An 18,052-nucleotide genomic window follows, 5' to 3' on the forward strand; every position below is an offset into this window, starting at 1 on the left:
TCCACTGTTTGCTTTTAATACCCACTGCTACTAACACAGATGGCACCCATGTGACATAATAATTTTATATACAGTTTAATAAACAGAAGACATCTGATTTGTGGTTTCTCCTGCACATCCAGCTCAAGTTCAGACAAAATCTGCACGGCAGAGCCTCAGTGAAAGTGAAGCACTGCCAGCTCTCAGTCTGTCTAGACCGAAGGACAATGACTATGGAGCTAGCACAAAATCTTGCTTGTCTCCAGCCTGGAATGCAAAAGCATTGCAAGCTCACCTAGACACATAGTCTCTGAGCTGTCAGTGCTTTGGTGCCAAGCCTGCCTTGCTGCTGGGCTTCATGCTTTACTGCTCTTGTTCAGCTGATCCCTGAGGACTCTGCCTTCCTATGGAGAGGATTGGAAGAAAATATGTTTGGGGGAGTGAGTCCTGAAGAGACAGTGGTGACAGCTTGCCACTGCTGCACAGGCAGCATGCTTTCTCTCCACTTTTCTTTGCTGCCCCTGATGGCTAATTAGCAAATCCTGTCTGCAGTTTCTGTTAACTCTCCTAGCTTCCTTACTGTTGCAATTTCCTTTCAATGTATGCCATTCTTCATGTTGTGTCCACACTGCCATCTGAAAACGATCAAGAAGAACTGAACTCATCTCCTTGTCTTCCCTAATACTTTTCATATCAATGCTGTGTACCTCTGTTTGCATACTGCATTTTGTAGGATGGAAGATTACCTTTGTTTGTGTTTACTTCCTGAGCTAGCCAAAAGAAGATGATTATAAAACTTCAAGTACCTCCAATGCTCATGCAGTATAGGAGAGGCTGTTTTCTTTTTTAATTAATGAGTCTCTCTCCCTTCTATTTAAAAGATGATTCTTTGTATGGTGAGGGATTAGCTCCAGTTCAACATATTTCTTAGTTTAATGGCAGAAGAATCAGTGCAATGAGAAGATGTTACAAAAAGAAGACTTCTCACTCATCTCTGAAACTCTAGGCTTGCAGAAAAACTCCACAAAAAAGGAATCTCTAGCAAGAGATCTTTTCTCAGTGGCAGTCAGCCCTTAAATGAGGTCTAAAAGAGGTGGAGCCAGGCTCCACCCCTTCTGGCCCCATAATGAATTGCCTTCACCTGTGCTTCCAGGGCTGACTGGGTCTTTTCTCCAGGTGCTCAATCAGTGGTTCCAGCTGTGACTCAGCAGTTCCCATACACTTAGGAAATGTGGATGAGCCACACGTTTTCAGGTGAGATGGAGAACTGAGTGATGTTTTTTTAATGAAGTGAGAGAGGTGGGATGAAGAATGCTTAGCAATCGATAACGAGAAATCTTGCTAAAAGCAGAGGACATCAAGTCAATAGAAGGGGATAGGTGTATCTGGATGTATTGGTTGACCGGAGTTGCTTGTATCTGATTCTGCTAAAAAGATCCAAGGAACAGGGAAACACTAATGTTCTCCTTTGTGGCCTTGATTTGTCATAATGTGTTTTGTCATGGTTGTTTCAGATAGATGCACTCAAACTGTGCAAAATGGGTGGTTTAACTTTGTATGTAACCAATCTGTGGAGCAGAAGGTGGCTTTTGGCCATCTGAGAGATGAACTTGTGGACAAAAAAATGCCATTCTGTACTTCTCTGAGAAAAATAACCCAAAATCTAAGGTATAGGTTTGTAACACTATGAAAGGGATTTTGTAACACAGCAGAGGACTTCAAGCAAGCAGAAAATACAGACTGTAATTATGTATGGGTATTTCTAAGGGGCTTCAGAAAGAGACAGGGTTGCTGCTGCATCATATTTATATTGTATTAATATCATGCTTGAGGGTTTCAAATGGCTGCTTGTTGAGACTAAAAAGGAATTTTCTCCTTTGGCTATAACTAAACGTAGGAGATAGTGGTGCTTGTATGCCTTGCTTGGTGACTCATTGTGAAATACATCACCACCTTCAGAAACTGAAAGGACAGTTCCTCAGGTGTGACTGGCAAAGAATACAGATTGCTTTTTGGCTTTCTTTTCTAAAATGGAGTATGGTTCATCATGTTTTTCTGGGAGTTATTACCTATTTCTACTATTACAGAGACTTAGGACATTGGTAACGTTCTTGAGATCACCTAATCTCCTTTGTATCTACTCCCTATGTGTGTTTTTAATCCCTTACTACAAGCCTTAACCTTGTTGCCAGGCTCTGGCGGTTGCTTTGTGGCTTTTGGAGCAGACATTTTATGCAAATGGATCTTTCTACCCTAGTGCTGGGATGCTCTCATGCCATGTCCACCTGTGCTCTCTGTGCTCCCATAGCTGAACTTACAGAGCTATTAACTGTTCTTTTTAGTCAGACAGCTGTCTCTGGATTTCACTTTGTGGGATCTTAATGCATCATCTACACTGGGTCTTGTATGCAGGAAAATGGAGTGTATTTCAATAGGAGGATCTTCATGATGCCAGCAGAGGAATACTATTAGTGTTACTGTACCTATTATATGAGCTGTTGACTCCAGAGCCATCTTAATGTTTTGTTTCATACTGCACTTAAGGCCAATTTCTGTTCACTTGAGGAAAGAAAATGTCATGCCTTGCTTCAAGCATAAGTTGATTAAAACTTCAAAACGGGTATGAGTTTTATTAACCTGTCTTTTTTTATGGCTTTTTGTTTTTGCTTTTTTTTTTTTCCAGTATCCAAGCCCAGATCATTTACAACTGATTAAAAAAAAAAAGGCTGTTAGTAACTGCAGCTTACTTGGACGCTGCTGGGAACAGTTTGTAGAAGTGCTACTGTCTTAAGGCAACAGAGAAGGCTGGAGCTGAGATTTGGCAATGTGTAAACTCTGGGTGTCTCTGGGAGCTGAAAGTCGCATATTGCTGGATGCCTTCATCTCTGTGGCTTTTGTGATGTTGTACCAAGAGTGGTGCTGTAAGCAGCCCTTTGACAGCTTCTCTGGTGTGTGAATTCCTGAGCAGCGCTGTGCCGTGCCGCGCCCACGGCCGTATGTCTGCTGCGCTCTGCTGATCTCACTGGAGGAGCTCAGGTACAAGCTTCTCTCTATCACTGAAAAAAATTTGCTGGAAAAGGGTTGAGCCCCAGTCATGGGATGTCAGTGCAGCTGTAGCCTCAGCCAGGCAGAAGTTCTTCTGTCACGCCCAGCCAGGCAGAAGTCCTTCTGTCATGCTGGTGTCAAATCCCTGGTCCACAGACCTCATAGAAATTCAGATGGAGGTCCGTGGGTGAAGGCTTAGGCTGTCCTTGATTTATCTTTCAGATTTAAAAGCAAAAAATGATAGCCTCAGCATCTCCATCAGTTAGCCCAGTACTGCTTTTTTTTTTTTTTGGTATTTGTTGTGGAATGCATACAGCTGTGTATGGGCTTCTAAGCCTAACAAAGATCCTTTCAAATAATTGCTGAATGAGGGCGGTTTAACCTGTGAGCTGCAGCAGTCAGCACTGCAGACCAAGGCTTAAAATGACATGAGGAACAACACAGTAACTGCAAAGGTCCTGATCCCCTCTGCACTCCAAATGACAAGTTTTTTTTTTTTTTTATACTTGTAACATTTTATGATTTCCAAATGCAAAACTATTCATCAACGCTGAGGCTTTCTGAAAGGCTGTAGGGCAGATGCAGAGCAAGGGTCTGAGAAAGGATCGGGATGCCAGCGCATAAGGCTTGCCAAACTGCTGCAGATATCTTGAACAGAAGTAATTTACTCTTCATGAATGGTTAAATTTGGGGAGTTGGGAGGTGACTGTGGTCCACAGCCAAATAACTGCGTCCTGTGGGTTTTGCCACCAAGTTAGCTGCATGTGGAAAGCGGGTCCCATAGTTCTAGTCAAGCTGTGCAAATACTCTGAGCACATTTAATATATGCAAATTAAATTAATGTTAAATCACCGTGTCTCTGTGGTAGTGAATAATACAGAAAAAGCAAATGGGATGCACAGCAAATGGAGGTGATTCAGCTGTCAAATTGTGGCGCACGAATATTTCCCCAAACTCTTCTCTAAATTGAGAGATTACAAAAGTACAATTTTACTTAAAAGAGCAAATATTTAATGAATTCAAAAATGGTGACATTATTATGTTTCTGCTCAGTCCTGCAGTGCTCCAGCTTCAGCTTTAATGTTCGAGCTTGATAATTTAGTTTTCTAAAAATAGGCTGCCAGACTATGCCTTACATTTCATTATTTTATGAGTACTCCTTTGGACATTCCAGGCCATAAAAATCAGCCCCCAAACTCACACTGTAAAGCAAATATTGTTCCTTTCTCAGGTAGATGAATCGAGGCTGAGCTTTTTGAGGGCAGCCGGTTCTGATGAGTTCAGTTTTGCAACAACAGCTTTAATCTCATGTCTGCAAGCTCTTAGTTCAAGCAAGTAGACATAAAAGCGATGAATTATATATATATATATTTTCTAATACTACCGAGCTGTGAGCTAAGGGAAAAGGTGGTGATTTGGAAGGGTACACACTCTGGGGTCCCTGTGAGCCCAGTGAGTGGGGTCAAGGTGGGGATGGGGGCAGAGCTGCACCCCTGCTTCAGGTTTGTCAGCTACACTAAGTGACTCAGGTTTCGTCATGCTTGACTATAGGTGTTTTCTGTTTTTTAATATTTTTCTTTTTTCTTCTTAAAATCAGCGGATAATCTAATATTGATGCTCTCACATGCTTTTAATGGAAGTGGGTATAGAGACAAGAACAAGAATACAAATGATTCTCTTTTGCTGCTTCGTAGACAACACACATTAAGCTTGTGTTGAACAGAATGAAAAATAAAGCTGTCTCCAGGATAATTTTTTAAAATGATGTGTAATGTTGTTGTTTTACACATTTAGTTGGGAGGGAGTTACTGAAGTGTGCAAATGATGTTGTAACTGATGGGCAGCAGTAATCAAGCACTGAAGGGCTTTCCCCCCTAGAGATTTATTTCTGTCGGCTTTTCTCTGTTTTAAAGAAAAACTGTCTGGCAACAAAGAGCCTTTATAAGAAACAAACAAACAAAAACAGACAAAAAAGTAAACCAAACCTTTCTGTATCTTTCTGGTCCTGCAAATGCATGGCATGTCTGTCCAGGGAAGGGACAGTATAGCTGCTGAGGGCTGCATAGTCTCTGGGTCTGCTTTGTGATGGGACCTGAGCATCCTTCCAGCACAGCATGGAACTTGAGGAGGCCTGGAGCACCAGGCATGCTTCCATGAAGCTGTTTGGGTAAAGTCGTGCTCTTTGTTGTCCAGAGTTTTCTGCTCTCCTATCCCTACCAGGGATGGCCCAAGCAGGTCTCTGTGCCCACATCATTCATCACCTTGGGCGCTGGGCAGAGTGGTAAGGAGGGCAGAGTGCAAGGAAGAGGGATGAAGGCGAAGAGGATGCAACAACTCAGTCTGCATGCCCAGAGTATGTGATGTGGTTCAGGGTGAGTTGAGGGCATGAAGATGTCAAAGCCAGCGAGCAGCTTGTCTGTGCGCAGAATGGCTCTCCATCTCGGAAGAACGTCCCTGAATTTGGGAAGTGAGTTAAGCCCAGATTCTCAAATGCTGGGATGACAGCACAACTCTGGGACGCACAGCCAACACAGCAGCCTGGGGAGCAGCCCCACATCACTGCTTTAACCGGGTCCACTTGAAACACTTTGCAGCCAAGTCAGCTGAAAATAAAAGGCTGAGATAGGCTCCAGTTTCCATCCTGAGCCAAACAAAACTCTCAATTTCTGCAGCTGCCATCCAGCTTCCACACTTTTGGCTGTCATCACTTTTTGTGTTGTGCTGCCATAAATCCACGCAGCTATTGTTCCTCGGTGAGACAGCGTGTACTGACAGATAATGCTTTTATTATTCCAAGCAGCACTGTGCCCATCCACAGCACCAGGAGACATTTATTGTCTGCCAATTATTTATTAGGTGACTAATGTACAGAAATGAAACGTTTCTGAAAACGTATCCAGTACAGACTTATGCCAAAATGGTTTGTGTTACAGCTGGGGCTTGAGCTGAGGTAAGATCTCCCCAAAGTCAGGTGCAACTCAAAACTGTAATAAGGCAAGAGGGATGCCTCCATGGGTAATTCAAATAAATCAAAGAGGGAAGGGACAGAGAAGAAATGGACTCCTTGGCCTGGTGTCACAGCAGAGACTATCAAAAGGACTGTTTTCTTTCAGAACATGCAGTTTGTGAAGTTCAGATTTTCATGGGGATATGTCCACCTTTTCCAGCAGGAGCAGAGGAACTAATTCCAATGACAGTGGTGTGTTGGCTTTTGACATATTTACTAACATTTACCTTCTGCTCAGGAGCTGTGGTACTGAAAAAGTTTGGCACGCAAACATCAAATTACTTGGAAATTTTTGTTCTGTAAGGACACTTTCTGTATTTCAGAGCTGATGCAGGAAAACAAAGTAGAATTCAAAATCTGCAGCTTTTTGTGTGGGGTGAGCCACGTTGTTGGTTAAAAAACAAAAACAAAAAAAAACAAAAAAAAACCCCCAAAAAACGAAGTAAAGAATTAAGAGATCAGGTCTTGCGAAACTCAGCCCTTCTCGTGAGACCAAAGCCTTTTAATGCTGGGCTTTGCTGAGTGCCCCTTTGTTATTGCTGGTATCTGGTGAATGCCCTTTAAAGTTCAAATCCTCTCTGTGCGGTCATGCTGCGAGACTGGCCATTGTGGCAGGAAACTGTGCTGTGGTTCAAGAAGGCAGAGTACAAGAAGGGCGCATGGTGCTGCTGGCACCAATGACCCTGAAGTGGGGGGATGGGTCTGGGCCTGTTTCTGGTGTGCATCTGTGATGTGTCACAGGAATGGTGCTAATTCCTGACCCCGGTGAGCTGAGGCTCCTGCTGAGCTGCTCTCAGCCTGGGTTTCACCCTGGTGTCTTCATTTCCCTCAGCGTGCCGTGGTCAGAGGGGTTGTGTCACATCACTGCAAAGAAATATAGTGAATGGTGTTTGAGGCTTTTGAAGACGAAGAGAGATTTCACCGCAGAACTCCTCTTGGAATTTTAAGATGTTTTTGTTTTGATTTGCTTTGGTCTAAGTTGTAAAGTATCAGAGCACAGGCTGGAGGCAAATGGTGCCACTCTGGCTGCTGAGGACCATTTGCTTGGAGCTGGTAATGACCATGAGAATGAGTTTTGGCACCGTACTAGCTTAGCTGGAATGGGAGATGCTCTGGGGTTTGATTTTGGTTTTGTGGATTATGTGAAACATGGATGGGAAAGCAGGAAGATGCCAACAGAACCCTCTTTTGTGACGGTTGAAGCAAATAAATAAAATTTGAGGTACTCTGTCCTTTTTAGTTTCCTTTCTGCTACCTAAGTATAACTGCACTCGAAAGGATTGTGTGACACAGGAGCAAATGGCAAATTCTTCCTTTCAGAAATGGGGGAAGGTACTTCCTTATTTATATGTATTTTTAAGTCAGAACCAGATTCATTCCTTTGATCATGAATTGCAGCCTGTTACCAGTATTATTTCGTACTTCATCTTTTTCCATCTCGTTCCTTTCCCTTTTGATCTTGCTGTTTCTTCTGCCAGCTGTGCTACGTGAGGAGAATAAGCAAACTTGAGACCTGAACTGGTGCTGGCAAGACACATCTCCAGCTAGTAAATGACTCGTGTCGGGTGCTGGGAAGTTTGACCGGGATGTGAAAGCTTAGCAGCTGCGCTGGGCAGCAAAGGGAGAACTTTGCTTGGTGTTCATCTGACATCCTCTGTAGAGCATTCCCAGTGCAGCTGGCTTTTTGCATCCTGGTGTGCTGTGGTGCGGATCCAGCACTTGAGCATGCAGACCTTTGTGCTTCCTCTCAGGAGAAAATCCCAGCACAGACATGCAGACCCTGAGCTCTCAGGAGCAAGTACCAGACTGGGGCATGTGGGGAGCCCAGTCACAAACACCTGTGGCTCAGCAGCCATTTGAATCACAAAACCCTCATCACTGAGTAGCATTTGACTCTGGGCCACTCTGACTTTAAAGAGGTTAAAGGACCATTCCTGCCTAGGCTTGCTGTTGTGTTGTTTTGTTTTGTTTGTTTTCTCCTTATTTATACTTTTAATCTCTCATCTCTATTTGCACTCTTTTTTTTTTTTTTTTTCAACTGTGTCCTGGGCTGCGTCAAAAGTTGTGGTTGGACTTGATGATCTTGAAGGTCTTTTCCAACCTGAGCAATTCTATGATTCTAAAAGAGGGATGGCCAGCAGTGGTGGGCAGGTGATTTTCCCCCTCTACTCTGCCATCATGAGGCCCCATCTGGAGTACTGCATCCAGGCCCACAGAACAAGAAAGACATGGAGCTGTTGGAGCGGGTCCAGAGGAGGCCACAGAGGTGTTCAGAGGGCTGGAGCACCTCTCCTATGAAGATGGGTTGAGGCAGTTGGGCTTGCTTACCTTGGAGAAGGGGAGACCTCACTGCAGCCTTCCAGTACTTGAAGGAAATTTATAAGCAAAAGGGGGACCATCTTTTCACATGATCCAATAGTGACAGGACAAGAGGGAATGGCTTTAAACTAAAAGAAAGGAAATTTAGGTTAGATGTTACAAAAGAATTCTTTACTCAGAGGGTGGTGAGGTACTGGCATATGCTGCCCAGAAAAGTCGTAAATGCCCCATCCCTGGAGGTGTTCGAGGCCAGGTTGGATGGGGCCTGAGGCAGCCTGATCTGGTGGGTGGCAACGCTGCCACCCATGGCAGGAGGATTGGAGCTTGATGATCTTTAAGGTCCCTTCCAACCCAAGCCATTCTATGACTGATTCTTCCCTTTAGGTCACAGTGGGAAGGATGGAAGGGCACTTCTGAGTATTGATAAATGTTCAGAGAAATTTCCAAATGTCTGTAGGTATCATATGGTAGGATACAATTGTATATTTTTGCAAATCTATCTAGGCACAGATCTATCATGAACTACCAAAGCTTTTATCACAAATCTCAGCTGATTCAGCAGCAGGTTTACCTCCTTCACCTCCATTTTGAAGTCCCATTCTCCACAGTCAAATGATTGTTTGAAAACTTCAGCTTTCATTTATTAAAAATATGTTTTCAGTTCTCATAATCATAAATGGACGGTTACAAAAAATATCTTGTGCTTCAATTGAAGGACCCAGAAAGATAAGGAGGTTAAGGAGAACAGAATGTTGTTAGTTCACAAGTAAGCAGTTTTAAGAATAATCTCCTGACCAGTTGAATTGAGCCTTTTGATTTCAGAGTGCCACAGACTTTCAATACCCGTCTCCATTAAAAACCTTTTCCTAATTTAAGCAGTTCTTACTGCTCTGATTTCTGCGCCTGGTCATTCTTATGCTAACCTACATTTTAATTCATTACGCCCTTGTTTATGCAAGATAAGAAATTGTGCTGCACGTTGTACTACTATTAAGCTGCAATTACTGCATTTTTTGCCTTTTGTGTGTTAGAGTTATCTTGTGTAGACAGGAGGGTCCAAATGCATACATACTGCATGGTGTTTGCAGTGCTTGGGTAGTCCACAGCTGTGCTGTGCCTTTTATCTTCAAATCTGTTTCAGATCTGCCTCCAGTCCATTGTGACTGGGGTGTTCTGCTCCTGTTCTTCCACTCTTGCAAGCCAATGTAATGATGAGAGTAGGCAATACACTGACTCTATTTCTTACAGTTCTATTTTTTTTTTAATCTCCAAACCACTGAAAATTCTGGCTGGAGTGGATCTCTTTACCTCCCATTGGGTGGGTTTGACCCCATTTTACTATATCAAAATACTGGGAAAATAGTGATGGCCTTTGGATCTTGAAAGGAGAATCCCAGCTGATGGCTGCCCAGCAGACATTCAGCAGCCTTAAATGAGAATACTTAAAGAGCCAAATTTAACATTTCAAAACCATCACTCCTTTGTTTCTGTATATTTTTGTGGCTGTCTGAAGCAAAAATGTGCACGGTGATAAAGGGGCAGGCAGCAGGTGATAGTATCCTTGACTATAGTGCTGATAATGCCAAGGTTGTGGGTGAGACACTGTCACAGGCTGCCCAGAGAAGCTGCGGATGCCCCATCCCTGGAGGTGTTAAAGGCCAGGTTGGATGGGGCCCTGGGCAGCCTGAGCTGGTGGGTTGCAATGCTGCCTGTGGCAGTGGACTTTAAATTCCCTTCCAGCTCAAGCCATTCTCTGATTCCCGTGAAGACTGTGAGGTTTTTCTGATTAGCAATGATTACAGAAAGGAAATAACCCAGCCAGGCAGTGCTCTACAGGTGTTAAACAATAAGAAATAAATCTGGGAATGGAAAACTTTAATTGCAAATAATAATAATAATAATCTGGAATTAGGGAACTTTCTGAATGATCCCACAGGCTTGAAAGAAAGTTGCACAGCTATCTTTGCTAGAGGGGGTGAGCATGGCAATAGCAAACCCAGGGGACTGAGCTGGAAGTTTGTGATCTGGTAGTTTGTTAGTGTTCTAGGTAATCTGGGCATGCACAATATATGAGACAGAGAGAAAGAGGATTTCTTTGTTTGCAGATCTGCCTGCTGGAGCTTAACTGTTTTACAGTGGAAGCAGAACAAAGCAAATAGGCTGCAAAAGGGCACATGCAACTCTCCTTTAATGCTGAGAGGGGACAAATCCATTCCTCTGGGGAAGCATTTTAGAAGATGCAGTTGATCTGTATTGTAATGTTTATTGTTATTAAGGGACAATTTATATATCTCTAGCCTCATGTCTTATTTTTTCTTCAAAAATATAATCCTAAAAAAGCTTTGATGCAGACGTGTAATTGAGGGAAGAAGGTAATAAAAGGAAAAAAATAAACACTGAAGTAAAAAAAAAATGAGTAGAAGTGAAATGATGTACATGAAAAAGAGGAAGAGATGACTGTTTCCTAATCCTGTCAGCAATCTGGGGTGTGAAGACAGGACATGGTCACAGCTCTGCAGCAAAGGTAAACCCTGAAGGAACATGGGAAGTGCTGGGAAGTAGGATGCAAGGCACTTCCAAGCATATCCGCATCCTCCTGGGCCTGGAACACTGTCAGGGGTGCTGCTTCCACCCCAAATAATGTGAATGCCACTGGCCACCCCTCTGAGTACATGAATGCACTCTCTTCAGTCTCTTTCCTCTGGTGACAAGTGAGGCAAGAGAATAGGCTTAAGCTGCACCGGAGGAAGTTTAATTGGACGTTGGGAAGAAGTTCTTCATGGAGACGGTTGTCAAGTATTGCAGTGGGCTGCCCAGGGAAGTGGTGCACTGTCCATTCGTAGAGGTATCCAAAAGATGTGGCTGTGACATTGAGGGACATGAATTAGTGACGGCACTCGTGTAGATCAAGCTGATGATTGGACTTGGTCCAACCAGGCATTGCCCTGCAGTGCCACCAGCTTTTCAATAGCTTACTTGTTTGCCAGCAAGTTATTTCCATGATTTGTGACTTTTGCTGCACAAGTGAGCACCAAAACAGCTCCAGAGCAAATGCTGCAGAAGTTTCTGTAAGTTGCTGGAAAACAGCCTGATAAAATAAACAGATGCTGTCATTAAAAATAAAGCAGAATGCCTGCTAAATAGAGCTGCCCCCAAAGAAAGGGAAAATATCTCACGCTTCATACGTTGCATTAGCTGGGTTTTATTTTGGTAATTTTAAACTTCTTGAGGTAGAGTTACTGAAGCCTCAGTTGCATGCTTGCTGTTGTCATGCTGGGGAGGGCTACAGACCCCATGCTGTGGAGATGCAGTGCCTGAATTTTTCAGTGATACCTTGACTTGGGCACATTGCATGCGCTGGCTTTTTAGAGAAGCTGGCTTTTTTGTTTTACATGCAAAGAAAAATAGTTGAGGCATATAAAGTTTGGACTCAGAGGACCCCAACTATTCTTTTTTCCTTAGTTGAAGAGAACAAGGCTGCTTCTCACAGAGCAGAAAGCCTGCCAAGATGAAATTGGTAGAAGATGTTGAGAGCAGGCCAGTGGCAGGGGGTATGCTGAAATGGAAACCCCACTGCTCTGGGACAGCCACAGCTCTCTGGAAGTAAAAAGGGATAAGGACAGCATCATCCTGTGATCTCTCCTGAGGATAAATACAGCTGTGGTAGCTCAGAGGAGGTGGCAGAAGTGCCTCTGCAGACCTGGAGCTGTTTCCCGAGGAACGCGAGAAGAACGGAAATCCTGCCTTTCTCAGTGGTCTGCCGATATAAGCCAGATTTCGATGTTATTGAGAAGACAATAAATGATTTAGTCTGTATTAAATATTCCAGTTTTATGGCTATGTGGCTGAATTGCTGCTTCCCTGGAGGGATGAAACGGGGACTATTAATGAACAGATCGGTAGGAGGGAGGGTTGGTATGGTAGCAGTGATCCAGAAATGGCACTAATGTCTGAGCTTATTTTCATCCTCCTCATATCATGCCTTTACTAGTTTTAGCTTTGCTGACAACTTATTTTGCATAAGATATTCCCATTTTTAGGTCTTGCACTCTCTGTGATTGCTTTTTTATTTTTTTAGTGAATTTTTTTTTTTTTTTTTGCTACAGTCTAAAACATATTTGTTAGGTATACTGTGGCCAGCAGTCTATTTGCCAATGAGGTGCTTGGATATTGTGGTGCCTGGCACATTTGGGAATGCACTTAGCTCTTTATGAAGCTTTTTGAGTACTTCCTCTGGGGAGACTGCTTTGGATGTGGCTGGTGTTGGGCTCTCACTGTTATTCTGCAGGGAAACTTGATCAGGCCCAAAGTCCAGCAAACAAATCCACATTGTAAAGTTCTTCTGATAATTACTTTTACAGATGTTAGGGGAATTAATTCCATAACTTCTGTGAAGTTTAAGTTTCCCATTCCTTGTCAGCTTGTCAGCACTTCAACCTCTTCTGAAGTTTTGATCCTCCAGAAGAATTTTCCTAGTAAGCTAATGCTGGAAAATCTTTCCCTTGTTATTTTTCACTTTTTGAAGGATTAATAAACAAAAGTGTTGTAAACTACAGCATTTAAGGCTAATCTTTTTACAACCCCACAAAAGCAAGGAAACGGAAAATGGCACTCCCTCTTGTTTCTTGTGCTTGTTACTAACAGGGGGAACTCCTAACCTGAGAGCAGGCATTTCTTCAGCTCCAGCTAAGCTTCCTTTTAGCTCTGACAGATGTGCATTTTCTGTGGATCGGGGAAGTGAAGGACCCGAGCAGCTAAAGGTTTATGTGCTAGTAGTTCTGATCAGAGAACAGATCATTTCATCCTGCAAAAACATGGGGATTTTGAAGGAGCTCCCCCTCCTCACTTCAAATTAAGCACTTCCAGAGACTGCAAGAACTCATTTTATTTGCATTTTAGACTTCAGAAGAAAATGTAATGTAGTCCATACGGCTTGAAACTGTATGTTTTTTTTAAATCCATATTTAAATATTTCTTTCTGAAACATTTGACAGAATAAGGTCCAACTTCTTTTTCATGAGATCATTTCACTGTATTCTCTTCCAATTTTGGTAGAAGCAAAGTGGCATTTCGCACTGAAAGGCTGTCAGTGAAAAGCAATCTGGTTTCTGGCCACCTCCTGTGTGTGTCCCACACAAGGATCTCCTCCAGCTATGGACCCAGCCCTGTCCTCGGCCAGGCGGCCTTCCTCTAAGCCTTCACTGAACCTCCCAGAGCTCAGAACCTTCTCTGCTCTTCCTTGATGCTGCTCTGGACAGTCAGCCTTGCCTCTGTATATTTTACACAGAGCTGGAAGCAGGTTCATTATTTCTCAAAAAAGTGAAATACTTTTTATTGTGGGGCCTTTGCAGAGGTTATGACTATTGTCAATGATAAAATTGTTGTTACTGGTGGTGGTTAATCATATATGAAGGGACAGTAGCTCTTCTATGAGAAATACATTAATTCTTTTTGATGGGAAGGGATGATACCACACAGTCACCATCGCCTCGCTGTGCATTATGAAATGATTGCAACTTTGTTTGCCATGAAGAAATCCAGATTGTGAGTACAGAAATGAAAGTAACAAGTAAAAATGTTAAGTTAAAGACACTCAAGTTATATTTGGCAATGCATTAAGGCATGCAGGAAGGCTTGGAAAGATACTCTGAATCGAGAGAGTGGTGGTCAATGACTCAATGTCTGGATGGAGATCAGTGATGAGTGGTGTCCACAGAGGTTAGTACTGGGACCAGTGCTGTTTAATATCTTCATCATCAATGACATTGGCAGTGGGATTGAGTGCACCCTCAGCAAGTTTGCAGCTGATACCAAACTGTGTGGTGCAGTCTACATGCCTGAGGGATGGAATGCCATCCAGAGAGACCTACACAGGTTTCAGCTGTGGGCACAGGTCAATATCCTGAGGTTCAATAAATCCAAGTGTAAGTTCTTGCACCTAGGTCACGGCAACCCCTCCTATCAGTACAAACTGAGCAGTGAAAGGATTGAGCACAGCCCTGCTGGAAAGAACCTGGGGATACTGGTGGGTGGAAAGCTGTACATGAGCCAGTAATGTGTCCTCGCAGCCCAGAAAGCCAACTGTATCCTGGGTTGCATCAAAAGATGTATGGCCTGCAGGTTGATAGAGGTGATCCTGCCCCTCTGCTCTGCACTGGTGAAACCTCACCTGGAGTACTGCATCCAGATGTGGAGTCCTCAGTACAGGAGAGACATGGAGCTGTTGGAGCGCATCCCGAGAAGGGCCACAAAAATGATCAGAGAGATGGAGCACCTCCCCTATGAGGACAGGATGAGAGAGCTGGAGTTGCTCAACTTGAAGAAGAGAAGGCTCCAGGGAGACATGAGAGCAGCCTTTCAGCATCTAAAGGAGGGACTATGAGAAAGAAGGGGACAGACTTTTTATCAGGTCTGTGGTGACAGGACTAGGGGAAATACTTTCAAGCTAAAAGAGAGGAGGTTTTAATTAGATAAAAGAAAAGAAGTTTACAATAAAGTTGGTGTGGTACTGGAGCAGGTTGCCCTGAGAGGTGGTGGATACCCTGTCCCTGGAGACATTCAAGGTCAGATTGGGTGAGACTGTGAGCAACCTGATCTAGCTGTAGATGTCCCTGTTCATTTCAGGGGAGTTGGATTAGATAATCTTTAAGAGTTCCTTCCCACTCAGCCAATTTTATAATTCTATGATTCTAAGACTGATATTTCAAGGTCAGTGCCATCTTGTTTGGTTTTTGGCACTCTGTTCCTCCTTAACTTTTCAAATTGGAATTATGCATTTTCTTGATTATTTGTCTTCTTTCTCTTTGTTAGTTTGGTTTTGGGGGAAAAATTTTCCCCCAAAACTAGGTAGGCTTTTTTTTTCCTTGATATTTTTTCTTGCATTAACATTCCTCCAGTTCAGCTCAAGGGACAGCAAACAGCTGTGTTGTGCTTCTCAGAGCTTGCAGCAGGGCCCCTTGACCTTCGCACCTGCACAGAGTGGGAGTGTCACCTGAACATCACTGCTCATCCTGGCCTCTTACTGAGATGTAAACAATTTCTGTTGTTACTGTTTTATATGCTGAGCAGATGGCCTTGCTGAAGCAAGCCATGGGGATCAAGTTTTTTTAAAAAGTTACTTATGTTTTAGGCAAGTTATTTTGATTCTCTAGTCCCTGATTCAACAGAACAGCATCTGTTTTCATGGTGATGACATTTATGAAAGGGACAGGATCCTGAGAGAAGGCAGGGAGGTTATTGACTTGCTTTGGTTCTGAGAGGCACATCTGCATCCCAACTGTTCCTCCATGCCCGGCCTCTGCCCAAAACTTGGTGTTGAATCTGGATGATCCCTGGACATGTGGAGGGAGGCCAGTGCAGGGCCTCCTCCCATTTTCCGCCAGGGAGGAGGAAGCCTTCCGCAGAGATGCTGGAGGATGCAGGGTACCAATATGCATAACCCAATGGAGGCAGGTGTGTCCAGCAAGGTTTGCTCCACAGCTGGGTGATGACCATGAGGAAATCTTTGTCTCCCTTAGCACCTGAAGATACAAATGGGAACCTAGTGATTCAGCAGACTGAAGTAAAGCCCACAGGGTCCAAGGGGAGTGCTGGCATGAAGCAAAAATGTTACTGGTATTGGTAACACCACCCATGTTGATGTTATCACTGCTGATGCTATCAGCACCTTCCAGCCATTAGCTCCTTTGACCTCTTTGTGTTCTACTCAATGCTATAAATTAGCAGAGTAGCTTTTTTTTTTTCTCCTTTCATTTTATTTTGCTTCAGAAAACAAGCTTAATCACTTTATTCTTCTAGAATGAGAGGCAATGTCATGGGAATTGTGTCAGAATTGAAATGAGATTTTTTTGCTAATATGTTGTTGCCAGTAGTTTTTTGTTTGGTGTGTTTTAATTTTTGGATAAAATGGAAAAGTTCAGAGACAGCTGGATGTACATTAATCTTAGCTAAAAGCTCTTCAGCAGATTAACCCTGGAAAGCAGACAGGATGGGAGCACAGCTGGAATGAATGATTGTTTTTTTTTTTTTATTTCAGAGGAATATCCGTAGAGCTCTTTATTTTGGGGATTCACACGAAGTATTACAAAATTATCTCTCTTTGTGTTTCTTCAGACTTCCCTTTTGAAATGTCCAGAGACTGCCTTACTACATATATTGATTTCTGTGGAGCTGTTGAAATACTTTGCTAGAATCCTTCCAACCCCTCTTTTGCTCTATTGGTGTGAGCTCTCATTTCCTGGGATTTTTATCTGTTTAAGCAAAGTTTATTGGGAATCCATTAGCTGTAGGACTGAAATCTAGGATCATGAGGCATTTGTGTAACTCAGTGCTTGCATCACGCTATTGTATTAGAAATCTGGTTTCCTAAAAAGGGCATCTTTTGGTGTTCTGGCTTGGAAAGCAGTCAGAGTCCTCCCTGGGGTCTAAGGTTTAATTACTGAGCATCCTGCACCAAGGAGGAGTCAGAAGGAAGATGTCAGAGTTTCATTTTAGAGGCAGAAATGTAAGATAAGGTAGAATAATGTGAAGGATTTGAACAAACCTTTCGTCTTTAAACAAAGCCTTTCTCCCTCCCGGTGCTGCAACATGCACATGCAGATGTGCTCTTGCACACAGGCACTTGTGAAGAGAAGAGTCTGATGCCTCTGCCACATGGTGCTGAAAGACAAAACAAGATGCCAAGGAAATCCCAAGCCCCAAACTAAAAAGCAAGCAAAATGCCCACATTGCTCTTATGCTGAATGTTTCTATCTCTCCTTTATATGTGACTGTGGGTTGGTTTCCCAGAAAAGCTCATTGCAAAGGAGCAGCTCAGCTTGTCTACAAAGGGCAGTTTTAAGGTGTCAGCTAATGCCATTGGGCTCTAGATGCTGCCGTGAAAGCAAAGAGCACAGTGTCCTGTTATGGTGGTACATGAAGGGTGTTTCTGCAATTACTGATGAATGCAGCACTGAGAGGCGAGTGTTGCCGTGGGGCTTGGGGACTTTGCATGTGGAGGGAAACAAGGACTGGAAAAGGGCACATCACTTACAGAGACAGTGTGATTGCTCCTTTAGTGGCACTGTGGTGTGAGGTAAGGAAGGGGTGAGGTGGCCATGGTGTGGAGGAGAGGGCTGGGGAAATACACTTTAGCTTGAATTACTGAGAAAATTTTCAGAGGCCTAAAACAAACTGCATATCGGGCATCTGCCTTTCTCTCTGCCTTCTCCATCAGAGCATCAAAAACTTCATAAAGATTCCCAGGTCGTTCCCTTGCAGTGCTGGGCTTGGATGTGCAAGTTTCCCTGTGCCCATTTTGTGAGGGACCTGAAAGGGCAGAAGAGATGGACTGCACAGCCTAAGGGCCTGCAGACTGCTGCTGACAGCCAAGAGCTGACTGACCTCCCACTGTGCTCACATTGAATCCTGAGGAAATAATGCACGGTGGATTTGGAGAGGATATTTTAGATGAAAGTGGTATTAAGGAGTACTGTGAGGCAAACAACCCCTGGTGACTTTTGACAAACCATTATTAACCTGTAATATTTGGAAACAAATAACAAAAACAAACAAATAACAACAAAGGATAACAAAAAAATCGAAAACTTTTAGTGCCCATGTGACATCAAATGTCCTGTTGAGCTGAGGGCTTTGATGAGAAAACATTGTAATTATATTTTAGCTGATTCTCCAGTGTCACTTCATTGGGGATTAACCACTGGT

General features: G+C 43.4%; 1 long non-coding RNA gene across 1 annotated transcript in view; it reads left to right on the forward strand.

Annotated features, from left to right (window-relative positions):
• Positions 1,139 to 18,052, forward strand: part of LOC110396913 — a 44,055-nt gene continuing 27,141 nt past the window's right edge. Inside the window, exon 1 of the long non-coding RNA XR_002437362.1 lies at positions 1,139 to 1,233. This is a non-coding gene — a long non-coding RNA (uncharacterized LOC110396913). The remainder of the gene's footprint in view (positions 1,234 to 18,052) is intronic.

Source organism: Numida meleagris, chromosome 1 (assembly GCF_002078875.1).
Source record: "Numida meleagris isolate 19003 breed g44 Domestic line chromosome 1, NumMel1.0, whole genome shotgun sequence".
In the NCBI taxonomy this organism is placed as follows: Eukaryota; Metazoa; Chordata; class Aves; order Galliformes; family Numididae; genus Numida; species Numida meleagris.